The following is a 19,558-nucleotide window of genomic DNA, read 5'->3' as shown; positions in this document are numbered from 1 at the left end:
CCTGTGCTCTGACCTCTTCTCCCCTCTCTCCAGATGAAATCTGCGTCTTGTGACGGCCGGCCGCCCAACAACCTGCCCGCTTGACCCTATCCCCTCCTCTCTTCTCCAGACCATTTCCGGAGACCTTCTCCCTTACCTCACCTCGCTCATCAACTCATCCCTGACCGTTGGCTACGTCCCTTCCGTCTTCAAGAGAGCGAGAGTTGCACCCCTTCTGAAAAACCTACACTCGATCCCTCCGATGTCAACAATTACAGACCAGTATCCCTTCTTTCTTTTCTCTCCAAAACTCTTGAACGTGCCGTCCTTGGCCAGCTCTCCCGCTATCTCTCTCTGAATGACCTTCTTGATCCAAATCAGTCAGGTTTCAAGACTAGTCATTCAACTGAGACTGCTCTCCTCTGTATCACGGAGGCGCTCCGCACTGCTAAAGCTAACTCTCTCTCCTCTGCTCTCATCCTTCTAGATCTATCGGCTGCCTTCGATACTGTGAACCATCAGATCCTCCTCTCCACCCTCTCCGAGTTGGGCATCTCCGGCGCGGCCCACGCTTGGATTGCGTCCTACCTGACAGGTCGCTCCTACCAGGTGGCGTGGCGAGAATCTGTCTCCTCACCACGCGCTCTCACCACTGGTGTCCCCCAGGGCTCTGTTCTTGGCCCTCTCCTATTCTCGCTATACACCAAGTCACTTGGCTCTGTCATAACCTCACATGGTCTCTCTTATCATTGCTATGCAGACGACACACAATTAATCTTCTCCTTTCCCTTCTGATGACCAGGTGGCGAATCGCATCTCTGCATGTCTGGCAGACATATCAGTGTGGATGACGGATCACCACCTCAAGCTGAACTCGGCAAGACGGAGCTGCTCTTCCTCCCGGGAAGGACTGCCCGTTCCATGATCTCGCCATCACGGTCGACAACTCCATTGTGTCCTCCTCCCAGAGCCAAGAACCTTGGCGTGATCCTGGACAACACCCTGTCGTTCTCTACTAACATCAAGGCGGTGGCCCGTTCCTGTAGGTTCATGCTCTACAACATCCGCAGAGTACAACCCTGCCTCACACAGGAAGCGGCGCAGGTCCTAATCCAGGCACTTGTCATCTCCCGTCTGGATTACTGCAACTCGCTGTTGGCTGGGCTCCCTGCCTGTGCCATTAAACCCCTTCAACTCATCCAGAACGCCGCAGCCCGTCTGGTGTTCAACCTTCCCAAGTTCTCTCACGTCACCCCGCTCCTCCGTTCTTCCACTGGCTTCCAGTTGAAGCTCGCATCCGCTACAAGACCATGGTGCTTGCCTACGGAGCTGTGAGGGGAACGGCACCTCAGTACCTCCAGGCTCTGATCAGGCCCTACACCCAAACAAGGGCACTGCGTTCATCCACCTCTGGCCTGCTCGCCTCCCTACCACTGAGGAAGTACAGCTCCCGCTCAGCCCAGTCAAAACTGTTCGCTGCCCTGGCCCCCCAATGGTGGAACAAACTCCCTCACGACGCCAGGACAGCGGAGTCAATCACCACCTTCCGGAGACACCTGAAACCCCACCTCTTTAAGGAATACCTAGGATAGGTTAAGTAATCCCTCTCACCCCACCCCCCCTAAGTTTTAGATGCACTATTGTTAAGTGACTGTCCCACTGGATGTCATAAGGTGAATGCACCAATTTGTAAGTCGCTCTGGATAAGAGCGTCTGCTAAATGACTTAAATGTAAATGTAATGTAAATGGATAAAGATCACGCTATTTATACTAACGTGTGAATAAAGGCGTTCTCACTCACCATTAAAACGGGTTGGATAAAGATCACGTTATTTATACTAACGTGTGAATAAAGGCGTTCTCACTCACCATTAAAACGGGTTGGATAAAGATCACGTTATTTATACTAACGTGTGAATAAAGGCGTTCTCACTCACCATTAAAACGGGTTGGATAAAGATCACGTTATTTATACTAATGTGTGAATAAAGGCGTTCTCACTCACCATTAAAACGGGTTGGATAAAGATCACGTTATTTATACTAATGTGTGAATAAAGGCGTTCTCACTCACCATTAAAACGGGTTGGATAAAGATCACGCTATTTATACTAATGTGTGAATAAAGGCGTTCTCACTCACCATTAAAACGGGTTGGATAAAGATCACGTTATTTATACTAATGTGTGAATAAAGGCGTTCTCACTCACCATTAAAACGTGTTGGATAAAGATCACGTTATTTATACTAATGTGTGAATAAAGGCGTTCTCACTCACCATTAAAACGGGTTGGATAAAGATCACGTTATTTATACTAACGTGTGAATGAAGGCGTTCTCACTCACCATTAAAACGGGTTGGATAAAGATCACGTTATTTATACTAACGTGTGAATAAAGGCGTTCTCACTCACCATTAAAACGGGTTGGATAAAGATCACATTATTTATACTAACGTGTGAATAAAGGCGTTCTCACTCACCATTAAAACGGGTTGGATAAAGATCACGTTATTTATACTAACGTGTGAATAAAGGCGTTCTCACTCACCATTAAAACGGGTTGGATAAAGATCACGTTATTTATACTAACGTGTGAATAAAGGCGTTCTCACTCACCATTAAAACGGGTTGGATAAAGGTCACGTTATTTATACTAACGTGTGAATAAAGGCGTTCTCACTCACCATTAAAACGGGTTGGATAAAGATCACGTTATTTATACTAACGTGTGAATAAAGGCGTTCTCACTCACCATTAAAACGGGTTGGATAAAGATCACGTTATTTATACTAACGTGTGAATAAAGGCGTTCTCACTCACCATTAAAACGGGTTGGATAAAGATCACGTTATTTATACTAACGTGTGAATAAAGCGTTCTCACTCACCATTAAAACGGTGAATAAAGGCGTTCTTACTCACCATTAAAACGGGTTGGATAAAGATCACGTTATTTATACTAACGTGTGAATAAAGGCGTTCTCACTCACCATTAAAACGGGTTGGATAAAGATCACGTTATTTATACTGTGTGAATAAAGGCGTTCTCACTCACCATTAAAACGGGTTGGATAAAGATCACGTTATTTATACTAATGTGTGAATAAAGGCGTTCTCACTCACCATTAAAACGGGTTGGATAAAGATCACGTTATTTATACTAATGTGTGAATAAAGGCGTTCTCACTCACCATTAAAACGGGTTGGATAAAGATCACGTTATTTATACTAACGTGTGAATAAAGGCGTTCTCACTCACCATTAAAACGGGTTGGATAAAGATCACGTTATTTATACTAATGTGTGAATAAAGGCGTTCTCACTCGCCATTAAAACGGGTTGGATAAAGATCACGTTATTTATACTAACGTGTGAATAAAGGCGTTCTCACTCACCATTAAAACGGGTTGGATAAAGATCACGTTATTTATACTAATGTGTGAATAAAGGCGTTCTCACTCACCATTAAAACGGGTTGGATAAAGATCACGTTATTTATACTAACGTGTGAATAAAGGCGTTCTCACTCACCATTAAAACGGGTTGGATAAAGATCACGTTATTTATACTAACGTGTGAATAAAGGCGTTCTCACTCACCATTAAAACGGGTTGGATAAAGATCACGTTATTTATACTAATGTGTGAATAAAGGCGTTCTCACTCACCATTAAAACGGGTTGGATAAAGATCACGTTATTTATACTAATGTGTGAATAAAGGCGTTCTCACTCACCATTAAAACGGGTTGGATAAAGATCACGTTATTTATACTAACGTGTGAATAAAGGCGTTCTCACTCACCATTAAAACGGGTTGGATAAAGATCACGTTATTTATACTAACGTGTGAATGAAGGCGTTCTCACTCACCATTAAAACGGGTTGGATAAAGATCACGTTATTTATACTAATGCGTGAATAAAGGCGTTCTCACTCACCATTAAAACGGGTTGGATAAAGGCGTTCTCACTCACCATTAAAACGGGTTGGATAAAGATCACGTTATTTATACTAACGTGTGAATAAAGGCGTTCTCACTCACCATTAAAACGGGTTGGATAAAGATCACGTTATTTATACTAACGTGTGAATAAAGGCGTTCTCACTCACCATTAAAACGGGTTGGATAAAGATCACGTTATTTATACTAACGTGTGAATAAAGGCGTTCTCACTCACCATTAAAACGGGTTGGATAAAGATCACGTTATTTATACTAACGTGTGAATAAAGGCGTTCTCACTCACCATTAAAACGGGTTGGATAAAGATCACGTTATTTATACTAACGTGTGAATGAAGGCGTTCTCACTCACCATTAAAACGGGTTGGATAAAGATCACGTTATTTATACTAACGTGTGAATAAAGGCGTTCTCACTCACCATTAAAACGGGTTGGATAAAGATCACGTTATTTATACTAACGTGTGAATAAAGGCGTTCTTCACCATTAAAACGGGTTGGATAAAGATCACGTTATTTATCACTCACCATTAAAACGGGTTGGATAAAGATCACGTTATTTATACTAAGGTGTGAATAAAGGCGTTCTCACTCACCATTAAAACGGGTTGGATAAAGATCACGTTATTTATACTAACGTGTGAATAAAGGCGTTCTCACTCACCATTAAAACGGGTTGGATAAAGATCACGTTATTTATACTAACGTGTGAATAAAGGCGTTCTCACTCACCATTAAAACGGGTTGATAAAGATCACGTTATTTATACTAACGTGTGAATAAAGGCGTTCTCACTCACCATTAAAACGGGTTGGATAAAGATCACGTTATTTATACTAACGTGTGAATAAAGGCGTTCTCACTCACCATTAAAACGGGTTGGATAAAGATCACGTTATTTATACTAACGTGTGAATAAAGGCGTTCTCACTCACCATTAAAACGGGTTGGATAAAGATCACGTTATTTATACTAACGTGTGAATAAAGGCGTTCTCACTCACCATTAAAACGGGTTGGATAAAGATCACGTTATTTATACTAACGTGTGAATAAAGGCGTTCTCACTCACCATTAAAACGGGTTGGATAAAGATCACGTTATTTATACTAACGTGTGAATAAAGGCGTTCTCACTCACCATTAAAACGGGTTGGATAAAGATCACGTTATTTATACTAACGTGTGAATAAAGGCATTAAAACGGGTTCTCACTCACCATTAAAACGGGTTGGATAAAGATCACGTTATTTATACTAACGTGTGAATAAAGGCGTTCTCACTCACCATTAAAACGGGTTGATAAAGATCACGTTATTTATACTAACGTGTGAATAAAGGCGTTCTCACTCACCATTAAAACGGGTTGGATAAAGATCACGTTATTTATACTAATGTGTGAATAAAGGCGTTCTCACTCACCATTAAAACGGGTTGGATAAAGATCACGTTATTTATACTAACGTGTGAATAAAGGCGTTCTCACTCACCATTAAAACGGGTTGGATAAAGATCACGTTATTTATACTAACGTGTGAATAAAGGCGTTCTCACTCACCATTAAAACGGGTTGGATAAAGATCACGTTATTTTATACGTGTGAATAACGGGTTGAATAAAGGCGTTATTTATACTCACGTTCTCACTCACCATTAAAACGGGTTGGATAAAGATCACGTTATTTATACTAACGTGTGAATAAAGGCGTTCTCACTCACCATTAAAACGGGTTGGATAAAGATCACGTTATTTATACTAACGTGTGAATAAAGGCGTTCTCACTCACCATTAAAACGGGTTGGATAAAGATCACGTTATTTATACTAACGTGTGAATAAAGGCGTTCTCACTCACCATTAAAACGGGTTGGATAAAGATCACGTTATTTATACTAACGTGTGAATAAAGGCGTTCTCACTCACCATTAAAACGGGTTGGATAAAGATCACGTTATTTATACTAACGTGTGAATAAAGGCGTTCTCACTCACCATTAAAACGGGTTGGATAAAGATCACGTTATTTATACTAACGTGTGAATAAAGGCGTTCTCACTCACCATTAAAACGGGTTGGATAAAGATCACGTTATTTATACTAACGTGTGAATAAAGGCGTTCTCACTCACCATTAAAACGGGTTGGATAAAGATCACGTTATTTATACTAACGTGTGAATGAAGGCGTTCTCACTCACCATTAAAACGGGTTGGATAAAGATCACGTTATTTATACTAACGTGTGAATAAAGGCGTTCTCACTCACCATTAAAACGGGTTGGATAAAGATCACGTTATTTATACTAACGTGTGAATAAAGGCGTTCTCACTCACCATTAAAACGGGTTGGATAAAGATCACGTTATTTATACTAACGTGTGAATAAAGGCGTTCTCACTCACCATTAAAACGGGTTGGATAAAGATCACGTTATTTATACTAACGTGTGAATAAAGGCGTTCTCACTCACCATTAAAACGGGTTGGATAAAGATCACGTTATTTATACTAATGTGTGAATAAAGGCGTTCTCACTCACCATTAAAACGGGTTGGATAAAGATCACGTTATTTATACTAACGTGTGAATAAAGGTGGCGTTCTCACTCACCATTAAAACGGGTTGGATAAAGATCACGTTATTTATACTAACGTGTGAATAAAGGCGTTCTCACTCACCATTAAAACGGGTTGGATAAAGATCACGTTATTTATACTAACGTGTGAATAAAGGCGTTCTCACTCACCATTAAAACGGGTTGGATAAAGATCGTTATTTATACTAACGTGTGAATAGGCGTTTTATTAAACGGGTTGGATAAAGAACGTGTGAATAAAGGCGTTCTCACTCACCATTAAAACGGGTTGGATAAAGATCACGTTATTTATACTAACGTGTGAATAAAGGCGTTCTCACTCACCATTAAAACGGGTTGGATAAAGATCACGTTATTTATACTAACGTGTGAATAAAGGCGTTCTCACTCACCATTAAAACGGGTTGGATAAAGATCACGTTATTTATACTAATGTGTGAATAAAGGCGTTCTCACTCACCATTAAAACGGGTTGGATAAAGATCACGTTATTTATACTAACGTGTGAATAAAGGCGTTCTCACTCACCATTAAAACGGGTTGGATAAAGATCACGTTATTTATACTAATGTGTGAATAAAGGCGTTCTCACTCACCATTAAAACGGGTTGGATAAAGATCACGTTATTTATACTAATGTGTGAATAAAGGCGTTCTCACTCACCATTAAAACGGGTTGGATAAAGATCACGTTATTTATACTAACGTGTGAATAAAGGCGTTCTCACTCACCATTAAAACGGGTTGGATAAAGATCACGTTGAATTTATACTAATTAAAACGGGTTGAATAAAGGCGTTGAATCACTCACCATTAAAACGGGTTGGATAAAGATCACGTTATTTATACTAACGTGTGAATAAAGGCGTTCTCACTCACCATTAAAACGGGTTGGATAAAGATCACGTTATTTATACTAACGTGTGAATAAAGGCGTTCTCACTCACCATTAAAACGGGTTGGATAAAGATCACGTTATTTATACTAATGTGTGAATAAAGGCGTTCTCACTCACCATTAAAACGGGTTGGATAAAGATCACGTTATTTATACTAATGTGTGAATAAAGGCGTTCTCACTCACCATTAAAACGGGTTGAATAAAGGCGTTCTCACTCACCATTAAAACGGGTTGGATAAAGATCACGTTATTTATACTAATGTGTGAATAAAGGCGTTCTCACTCACCATTAAAACGGGTTGGATAAAGATCACGTTATTTATACTAACGTGTGAATAAAGGCGTTCTCACTCACCATTAAAACGGGTTGGATAAAGATCACGTTATTTATACTAATGTGTGAATAAAGGCGTTCTCACTCACCATTAAAACGGGTTGGATAAAGATCACGTTATTTATACTAACGTGTGAATAAAGGCGTTCTCACTCACCATTAAAACGGGTTGGATAAAGATCACGTTATTTATACTAATGTGTGAATAAAGGCGTTCTCACTCACCATTAAACGGGTTGGATAAAGATCACGTTATTTATACTAACGTGTGAATAAAAGGCGTTCTCACTCACCATTAAAACGGGTTGGATAAAGATCACGTTATTTATACTAATGTGTGAATAAAGGCGTTCTCACTCACCATTAAAACGGGTTGGATAAAGATCACGCTATTTATACTAATGTGTGAATAAAGGCGTTCTCACTCACCATTAAAAACGGGTTGGATAAAGATCACGTTATTTATACTAATGTGTGAATAAAGGCGTTCTCACTCGCCATTAAAACGGGTTGGATAAAGATCACGTTATTTATACTAATGTGTGAATAAAGGCGTTCTCACTCACCATTAAACGGGTTGGATAAAGATCACGTTATTTATACTAACGTGTGAATAAAGGCGTTCTCACTCACCATTAAAACGGGTTGGATAAAGATCACGTTATTTATACTAACGTGTGAATAAAGGCGTTCTCACTCACCATTAAAACGGGTTGGATAAAGATCACGTTATTTATACTAACGTGTGAATAAAGGCGTTCTCACTCACCATTAAAACGGGTTGGATAAAGATCACGTTATTTATACTAATGTGTGAATAAAGGCGTTCTCACTCACCATTAAAACGGGTTGGATAAAGATCACGTTATTTATACTAACGTGTGAATAAAGGCGTTCTCACTCACCATTAAAACGGGTTGGATAAAGATCACGTTATTTATACTAATGTGTGAATAAAGGCGTTCTCACTCACCATTAAAACGGGTTGGATAAAGATCACGTTATTTATACTAATGTGTGAATAAAGGCGTTCTCACTCACCATTAAAACGGGTTGGATAAAGATCACGTTATTTATACTAATGTGTGAATAAAGGCGTTCTCACTCACCATTAAAACGGGTTGGATAAAGATCACGTTATTTATACTAACGTGTGAATAAAGGCGTTCTCACTCACCATTAAAACGGGTTGGATAAAGATCACGTTATTTATACTAATGTGTGAATAAAGGCGTTCTCACTCACCATTAAAACGGGTTGGATAAAGATCACGTTATTTATACTAATGTGTGAATAAAGGCGTTCTCACTCACCATTAAAACGGGTTGGATAAAGATCACGTTATTTATACTAATGTGTGAATAAAGGCGTTCTCACTCACCATTAAAACGGGTTGGATAAAGATCACGTTATTTATACTAATGTGTGAATAAAGGCGTTCTCACTCACCATTAAACGGGTTGGATAAAGATCACGTTATTTATACTAACGGGTGTGAATAAAGGCGTTCTCACTCACCATTAAAACGGGTTGGATAAAGATCACGTTATTTATACTAATGTGTGAATAAAGGCGTTCTCACTCACCATTAAAACGGGTTGGATAAAGATCACGTTATTTATACTAATGTGTGAATAAAGGCGTTCTCACTCACCATTAAAACGGGTTGGATAAAGATCACGTTATTTATACTAATGTGTGAATAAAGGCGTTCTCACTCACCATTAAAACGGGTTGGATAAAGATCACGTTATTTATACTAATGTGTGAATAAAGGCGTTCTCACTCACCATTAAAACGGGTTGGATAAAGATCACGTTATTTATACTAATGTGTGAATAAAGGCGTTCTCACTCACCATTAAAACGGGTTGGATAAAGATCACGTTATTTATACTAATGTGTGAATAAAGGCATTCGGGTTGGATAAACTCACCATTAAAACGGGTTGGATAAAGATCACGTTATTTATACTAATGTGTGAATAAAGGCGTTCTCACTCACCATTAAAACGGGTTGGATAAAGATCACGTTATTTATACTAATGTGTGAATAAAGGCGTTCTCACTCACCATTAAAACGGGTTGGATAAAGATCACGTTATTTATACTAATGTGTGAATAAAGGCGTTCTCACTCACCATTAAAACGGGTTGGATAAAGATCACGTTATTTATACTAATGTGTGAATAAAGGCGTTCTCACTCACCATTAAAACGGGTTGGATAAAGATCACGTTATTTATACTAACGTGTGAATAAAGGCGTTCTCACTCACCATTAAAACGGGTTGGATAAAGATCACGTTATTTATACTAACGTTATTTATACTAACGTGTGAATAAAGGCGTTCTCACTCACCATTAAAACGGGTTGGATAAAGATCACGTTATTTATACTAACGTGTGAATAAAGGCGTTCTCACTCACCATTAAAACGGGTTGGATAAAGATCACGTTATTTATACTAACGTGTGAATAAAGGCGTTCTCACTCACCATTAAAACGGGTTGGATAAAGATCACGTTATTTATACTAACGTGTGAATAAAGGCGTTCTCACTCACCATTAAAACGGGTTGGATAAAGATCACGTTATTTATACTAACGTGTGAATAAAGGCGTTCTCACTCACCATTAAAACGGGTTGGATAAAGATCACGTTATTTATACTAACGTGTGAATAAAGGCGTTCTCACTCACCATTAAAACGGGTTGGATAAAGATCACGTTATTTATACTAATGTGTGAATAAAGGCGTTCTCACTCACCATTAAAACGGGTTGGATAAAGATCACGTTATTTATACTAACGTGTGAATAAAGGCGTTCTCACTCACCATTAAAACGGGTTGGATAAAGATCACGTTATTTATACTAATGTGTGAATAAAGGCGTTCTCACTCACCATTAAAACGGGTTGGATAAAGATCACGTTATTTATACTAACGTGTGAATAAAGGCGTTCTCACTCACCATTAAAACGGGTTGGATAAAGATCACGTTATTTATACTAATGTGTGAATAAAGGCGTTCTCACTCACCATTAAAACGGGTTGGATAAAGATCACGTTATTTATACTAACGTGTGAATAAAGGCGTTCTCACTCACCATTAAAACGGGTTGGATAAAGATCACGTTATTTATACTAATGTGTGAATAAAGGCGTTCTCACTCACCATTAAAACGGGTTGGATAAAGATCACGTTATTTATACTAACGTGTGAATAAAGGCGTTCTCACTCACCATTAAAACGGGTTGGATAAAGATCACGTTATTTATACTAACGTGTGAATAAAGGCGTTCTCACTCACCATTAAAACGGGTTGGATAAAGATCACGTTATTTATACTAACGTGTGAATAAAGGCGTTCTCACTCACCATTCACTCACCAAAACGGGTTGGATAAAGATCACGTTATTTATACTAACGTGTGAATAAAGGCGTTCTCACTCACCATTAAAACGGGTTGGATAAAGATCACGTTATTTATACTAACGTGTGAATAAAGGCGTTCTCACTCACCATTAAAACGGGTTGGATAAAGATCACGTTATTTATACTAATGTGTGAATAAAGGCGTTCTCACTCACCATTAAAACGGGTTGGATAAAGATCACGTTATTTATACTAACGTGTGAATAAAGGCGTTCTCACTCACCATTAAAACGGGTTGGATAAAGATCACGTTATTTATACTAATGTGTGAATAAAGGCGTTCTCACTCACCATTAAAACGGGTTGGATAAAGATCACGTTATTTATACTAACGTGTGAATAAAGGCGTTCTCACTCACCATTAAAACGGGTTGGATAAAGATCACGTTATTTATACTAACGTGTGAATAAAGGCGTTCTCACTCACCATTAAAACGGGTTGGATAAAGATCACGTTATTTATACTAACGTGTGAATAAAGGCGTTCTCACTCACCATTAAAACGGGTTGGATAAAGATCACGTTATTTATACTAACGTGTGAATAAAGGCGTTCTCACTCACCATTAAAACGGGTTGGATAAAGATCACGTTATTTATACTAACGTGTGAATAAAGGCGTTCTCACTCACCATTAAAACGGGTTGGATAAAGATCACGTTATTTATACTAACGTGTGAATAAAGGCGTTCTCACTCACCATTAAAACGGGTTGGATAAAGATCACGTTATTTATACTAACGTGTGAATAAAGGCGTTCTCACTCACCATTAAAACGGGTTGGATAAAGGCGTTCTCACTCACCATTAAAACGGGTTGGATAAAGGCGTTCTCACTCACCATTAAAACGGGTTGGATAAAGATCACGTTATTTATACTAACGTGTGAATAAAGGCGTTCTCACTCACCATTAAAACGGGTTGGATAAAGATCACGTTATTTATACTAACGTGTGAATAAAGGCGTTCTCACTCACCATTAAAACGGGTTGGATAAAGATCACGTTATTTATACTAATGTGTGAATAAAGGCGTTCTCACTCACCATTAAAACGGGTTGGATAAAGATCACGTTATTTATACTAACGTGTGAATAAAGGCGTTCTCACTCACCATTAAAACGGGTTGGATAAAGATCACGTTATTTATACTAACGTGTGAATAAAGGCGTTCTCACTCACCATTAAAACGGGTTGGATAAAGATCACGTTATTTATACTAACGTGTGAATAAAGGCGTTCTCACTCACCATTAAAACGGGTTGGATAAAGATCACGTTATTTATACTAACGTGTGAATAAAGGCGTTCTCACTCACCATTAAAACGGGTTGGATAAAGATCACGTTATTTATACTAACGTGTGAATAAAGGCGTTCTCACTCACCATTAAAACGGGTTGGATAAAGATCACGTTATTTATACTAACGTGTGAATAAAGGCGTTCTCACCTCACCATTGAAAAACGGGTTGGATAAAGATCACGTTATTTATACTAACGTGTGAATAAAGGCGTTCTCACTCACCATTAAAACGGGTTGGATAAAGATCACGTTATTTATACTAATGTGTGAATAAAGGCGTTCTCACTCACCATTAAAACGGGTTGGATAAAGATCACGTTATTTATACTAATGTGTGAATAAAGGCGTTCTCACTCACCATTAAAACGGGTTGGATAAAGATCACGTTATTTATACTAACGTGTGAATAAAGGCGTTCTCACTCACCATTAAAACGGGTTGGATAAAGATCACGTTATTTATACTAACGTGTGAATAAAGGCGTTCTCACTCACCATTAAAACGGGTTGGATAAAGATCACGTTATTTATACTAACGTGTGAATAAAGGCGTTCTCACTCACCATTAAAACGGGTTGGATAAAGATCACGTTATTTATACTAACGTGTGAATAAAGGCGTTCTCACTACCATTAAAACGGGTTGGATAAAGATCATTATTTATACTAATGTGTGAATAAAGGCGTTCTCACTCACCATTAAAACGGGTTGGATAAAGATCACGTTATTTATACCATTAAAACGGGTTGAATAAAGATCACCATTAAAACGGGTTGATAAAGTTATTTATACTAACGTGTGAATAAAGGCGTTCTCACTCACCATTAAAACGGGTTGGATAAAGATCACGTTATTTATACTAACGTGTGAATAAAGGCGTTCTCACTCACCATTAAACGGGTTGGATAAAGATCACGTTATTTATACTAACGTGTGAATAAAGGCGTTCTCACTCACCATTAAAACGGGTTGGATAAAGATCACGTTATTTATACTAACGTGTGAATAAAGGCGTTCTCACTCACCATTAAAACGGGTTGGATAAAGATCACGTTATTTATACTAACGTGTGAATAAAGGCGTTCTCACTCACCATTAAAACGGGTTGGATAAAGATCACGTTATTTATACTAACGTGTGAATAAAGGCGTTCTCACTCACCATTAAACGGGTTGGATAAAGATCACGTTATTTATACTAACGTGTGAATAAAGGCGTTCTCACTCACCATTAAAACGGGTTGGATAAAGATCACGTTATTTATACTAACGTGTGAATAAAGGCGTTCTCACTCACCATTAAAACGGGTTGGATAAAGATCACGTTATTTATACTAACGTGTGAATAAAGGCGTTCTCACTCACCATTAAAACGGGTTGGATAAAGATCACGTTATTTATACTAACGTGTGAATAAAGGCGTTCTCACTCACCATTAAAACGGGTTGGATAAAGATCACGTTATTTATACTAACGTGTGAATAAAGGCGTTCTCACTCACCATTAAAACGGGTTGGATAAAGATCACGTTATTTATACTAACGTGTGAATAAAGGCGTTCTCACTCACCATTAAAACGGGTTGGATAAAGATCACGTTATTTATACTAACGTGTGAATAAAGGCGTTCTCACTCACCATTAAAACGGGTTGGATAAAGATCACGTTATTTATACTAACGTGTGAATAAAGGCGTTCTCACTCACCATTAAAACGGGTTGGATAAAGATCACGTTATTTATACTAACGTGTGAATAAAGGCGTTCTCACTCACCATTAAAACGGGTTGGATAAAAAGATCTAACGTGAATATTTATACTAACGGGTGTGAATAAAGGCGTTCTCACTCACCATTAAAACGGGTTGGATAAAGAACGTTATTTATACTAACGTTAGGCGTTTCACTCACCATTAAAACGGGTTGGATAAAGAACGTTATTTATACTAACGTGTGAATAAAGGCGTTCTCACTCACCATTAAAACGGGTTGGATAAAGATCACGTTATTTATACTAACGTGTGAATAAAGGCGTTCTCACTCACCATTAAAACGGGTTGGATAAAGATCACGTTATTTATACTAACGTGTGAATAAAGGCGTTCTCACTCACCATTAAAACGGGTTGGATAAAGATCACGTTATTTATACTAACGTGTGAATAAAGGCGTTCTCACTCACCATTAAAACGGGTTGGATAAAGATCACGTTATTTATACTAATGTGTGAATAAAGGCGTTCTCACTCACCATTAAAACGGGTTGGATAAAGATCACGTTATTTATACTAATGTGTGAATGAAGGATCACGTTATTTAACTAATGTGTGAATGAAGGATCACATCATTAAAACGGGTTGGATAAAGGTTATTTATACTAACGTGTGAATAAAGGCGTTCTCACTCACCATTAAAACCGTTATTTATACCTGAAGAGAAGCACACGCAAGTTTCCCGTTTTTTATTAAACCCACTCAGATAATATCCTTTGTAGTGAGATTTGTGATCTCTCGCTTTTCCGGCCCCTGTTTGGGAATGGACAGGAAGTACCACTGACTCCTTCACGGAGGCGGTGTCTCTCTCGCCCCTGTTTGGGAATGGACAGGAAGTACCACTGACTCCTTCACGGAGGCGGTGTCTCACTCGCCCCTGTTTGGGAATGGACAGGAAGTACCCAATTTGTAAGTCGCTCTGGATAAGAGCGTCTGCTAAATGACTTAAATGTAATGTAAATGTAATGTAAAGAGAGGAGAGAGGTTCTGTCTCGGAGACTAAAATAGTTCCGTCAGAGAAGAGCAGGGAAAAGGTCGAGCCAGTGTATCTATATGATAAAATACAGGAAGTGACCCCATCACACATACTGTAGTTATTCCAGTCCAACACTGAGACCTATTTCAGTTATACCAAGTACTGTAATATAACGAGTGATGGTAGAGTAGTGCATATGTGAGTGCCCAACAATACATACAAATCATTTTTATTTTTAAGCTATCAATTGTTTTACATGAGCGACATGAGATCAGATTGTGTCTCGGCATCAGACACCCCACCGTCCACATCTCCGGTTATAGACTGACTGGCTCAGATACAGTACAGTTTTTCACATAGTTGTAGGTACAGTGGGTATCAGAAGTATTCCCCCCCCCCCCTTGTTCTTCTATCATGGATACTGATGATTGGCTAGTTAGTATCCCCCCCTTGTTCTTCTATCATGGATACTGATGATTGGCTAGTTAGTATCCCCCCCCCCTGATTGTTCTTCTATCATGGATACTGATGATTGGCTAGTTAGTATCCCCCCTTGTTCTTCTATCATGGATACTGATGATTGGCTAGTTAGTATCCCCCCTTGTTCTTCTATCATGGATACTGATGATTGGCTAGTTAGTATCCCCCCTTGTTCTTCTATCATGGATACTGATGATTGGCTAGTTAGTATCCCCCCCTTGTTCTTCTATCATGGATACTGATGATTGGCTAGTTAGTATCCCCCCTTGTTCTTCTATCATGGATACTGATGATTGGCTAGCTAGTATTCACCCCCCCCCCTCTAGGATTTCTTCCCATTTTGCTGCGTTGCCACGACGGATTAATAACAGATTTACTTGTGATTTAAAAAAATAAAAAAAATTGTTATCATTTGATCGGCACAAAATTCTCCATAAAGTCAAAGTGAAAAGAATTCGACAAATATATTTACAGATGAAGACACATTTTTATAGCTAACCAATATTAGTTGCTTAAGTGACATGTTAATTGTTTACTCCATGTGTAACTCTGTGTTGTCTGTTCACACTGCTATGCTTTATCTTGGCCAGGTCGCAGTTGCAAATGAGAACCTGTTCTCAACTAGCCTACCTGGTTAAATAAATAAATAAATAAATTTAAGTATACAACCCCTTTTGTTTAGGCCTCAATTTAGTACAGGAATAAAAATGTGTCTTTACAAATCACATAAATGACATGGACTCTGTCTGGAATAATACAACATGCAACACCTGGAAGGTCCCTCCAGTCAAATGTTGAATTTCAAGCACAGATTCAACTCAAAAAGACCAAAGAGAGCTTTTCAAAAGCCTCAGAGAAAAGAGCAGTGATTGGTGGATGGGTTAACAAGAACCAATCACAGCGTGGTCAAGTGAATCATTATTCTGTGGATGATGTATTACATCACAAAGCTCCTTCTGAGCTGCAGGACACGAAGGAAACTGCTCGGGGGATGTCGTCATGACGATTTTTAAAACACTTGATTCTGTGACCCATATGATTTTTAAAAAACAGCTCTAGAGTTCAATGGCTGTGATGGGAGAAAACTGAGGATGGGATCGACAACATTGTAGTGACTCCACCAAGGAATATAGTTGTCGGGCCTTATGTTTGGGGAAAATCCACGTCATCACTGAGTAACTGTCTCCTTATTTTCAAGCATGATGATGGCTGCATCATGTTTTGGGTATGCTTAACATCGGCTAAAGACAGGAGTTTTTCAGGATAAAAATAAATGGGATGAGCTAAGCACAGACAAGATCCTAGAGGAAAACCTGTTCAGTCTGCTGTCCACCAGACACTTGGGAGATGAATTCACCATTCAGCAGGACAATAACCTTAAACACATGGCCAAATCTACACTGGAGTTCCTTACCAAGAAAATGTGAATTTGGCCAAGTTACAGTTTTGACTTAAATCTGCTTAAAAATATATGGCAAGACTTATAAAATGCTGTCTAACCATGATACCCAAAATCTTGACAAGAGCTTGAAGAATTTTGAAAAGAATAACGGACAAATATTGCACAATCCACGTGTGGAAAACTCTATAATAAATCCCGATTCTGTTCTGACTCGAGTTAAGCTCTTAAATGGAATGCAATTCCCTTTTATGCCTTCATAAATTTATAAACAATTTATAAATTGATAAGAACTATTGATAAAACCTTGGTAAATGAGTAATCCATTTGCATAAAGCGATTGTAAATATACATATCAATTGTTTTAGATTACTTTTCCTTATGATCCCTGGAGACGAATGCGAAACCAGCCATATATATGGAAGCCAAACTGAAAATCTTATCACGTGTATTGCGGTCCCTTTTATACTGTGAAATAGGATATAAATACTTTCGCCATTACTTGTTTTATTTTTATGATGTGCCCTCATCATTTGCATGGATGAAATGTGGACATCCAAGCTACATGCTTCTGTAGGGATCAACCTGCCCAGTTGTGTTTGCGCTTTCGAATGTCTTGATTTATGACCGGGCTTTTCTCCCGTTTTATTTTACAATTTGTATCATGTTAAATATTAGCGAATATCGAGAGCCACGTCAGTAATACACATATACATTAAAACAATTATTATAATAATTCCCATTCCGTTTACATTATATTTCCTCTGTCACGTCCTTGTAAGTTGTTCCTGGGCGTCGTTAGAGTTAGTGGATGACATTAGACTAACGTTGTGTGGATGACATTAGACTAACGTTGTGTGGATGACATTAGACTAACGTTGTGTGGATGACATTAGACTAACGTTGTGTGGATGACATTAGACTAAGGTTGTGTGGATGACATTAGACTAACGTTGTGTGGATGACATTAGACTAACGTTGTGTGGATGACATTAGACTAACGTTGTGTGGATGACATTAGACTAACGTTGTGTGGATGACATTAGACTAACGTTGTGTGGATGACATTAGACTAACGTTGTGTGGATGACATTAGACTTAACGTTGTGTAATGATTTGGGACGTGGAGCCTATTGAATCATTACGGACCTCACGTAGCCGTAGCAGGTTAAACCTGGCAGCTCAGTTCACCGCGGCTGTGGTCATACAGTTCCATTAGTGAGGATCCGGGTAGATTTATAGGACGATTGTTCAACCCCTATTGTACACTTTTCACCACCTTCCGATATTTTATGGATTAAACTTGAATATGACATCTTTCAGGATGAATTCAACCACTATTTTTTATTTATCAACATATTTCGCGCGTAAAGGCTCCAAAATGTGTTTTTATTTATTTATACACGCATACTTTCCTAAACCTAAAATGTGCCCGAAATAATCTTGAAGATCAAGGGTATTTTTAAATCTATTAGTTGGTCCTGAAACGGAAGCGAATATGAATAGATGGGTTTTTTCTCCCCTTGATTCCTGTATTCTGACCCCGTTCTCTCCATGTATTCTAGTGTCTGTCAACTAAATGCTAATTAAAATTGCACACCGTATTTAAAAGGATGGCTAAGATAAATGTACTGAAAACTCTTATTGAATGAAAAATAAATAAATCGATTGGACACCAAGTGGGAGGGTTTTCAGCGGTTGAATGAAATGTATTCAGAGTGCGCACGTTCTGCTACTGTGTGGAAAGGCATGAATTCCTATATCCAGATCGGCCCTTTAGAGACTTTCCCAGAAAGACTCACAGCTGTAGTCGCTGCTAAAGGTGTTTGACATGTATTGACTTAGGGGGGGTGAATAGTTATCTAAATCAAAATATATTAGGGTTTTCTTCATTCATATTTAAAGAAAATAAAAAAAATCACTTTAAACAGAATATTTTCTGTAGATCATTGACAAAAAAAATAAAGAACAATTAAATCCATTCTAATCCAAGGAGGTGAATACTGATGATAGGCAGATATCACGTGTGATATTTCATGAACAATCGTCTCACTTGGGTGAGAACACTTGCTTTGACAGCCGAACACTGGAAATGGGCCCTGCCACGGCTCGTTGTGTTGCTATTCCTGTCTGGTAGCGCACAGCGCCAGGCTCGTATGAATAAAATGAATAGAGATTAACACATGTAATATAAACATGGTAGATGAGATCTGGGTGAGAGTCAGCGAACCACAAAACTGTATAAATCAAGGCTGTGTGGAGGTACGACAGTCACAAGCCTTAAGTGACTCAGTAATAAGACTTCAAATAGGTATTTCAAGGGACATCGAGAAAAAATAAAATAAAAGTGTGATTGTGATCCTGGAAGTCATTCGTTGTGACACCTGTATGGTTTAGAAAGCAGAAGTCACAACACACAGGGAGAAGGGTACACACA

This window comes from Oncorhynchus gorbuscha, unplaced genomic scaffold (genome assembly GCF_021184085.1).
Source record: "Oncorhynchus gorbuscha isolate QuinsamMale2020 ecotype Even-year unplaced genomic scaffold, OgorEven_v1.0 Un_scaffold_820, whole genome shotgun sequence".
NCBI lineage: Eukaryota > Metazoa > Chordata > Actinopteri > Salmoniformes > Salmonidae > Oncorhynchus > Oncorhynchus gorbuscha.
The sequence above is the reverse complement of the archived record's forward strand: the minus strand, read 5'-3'. Positions refer to the sequence as shown.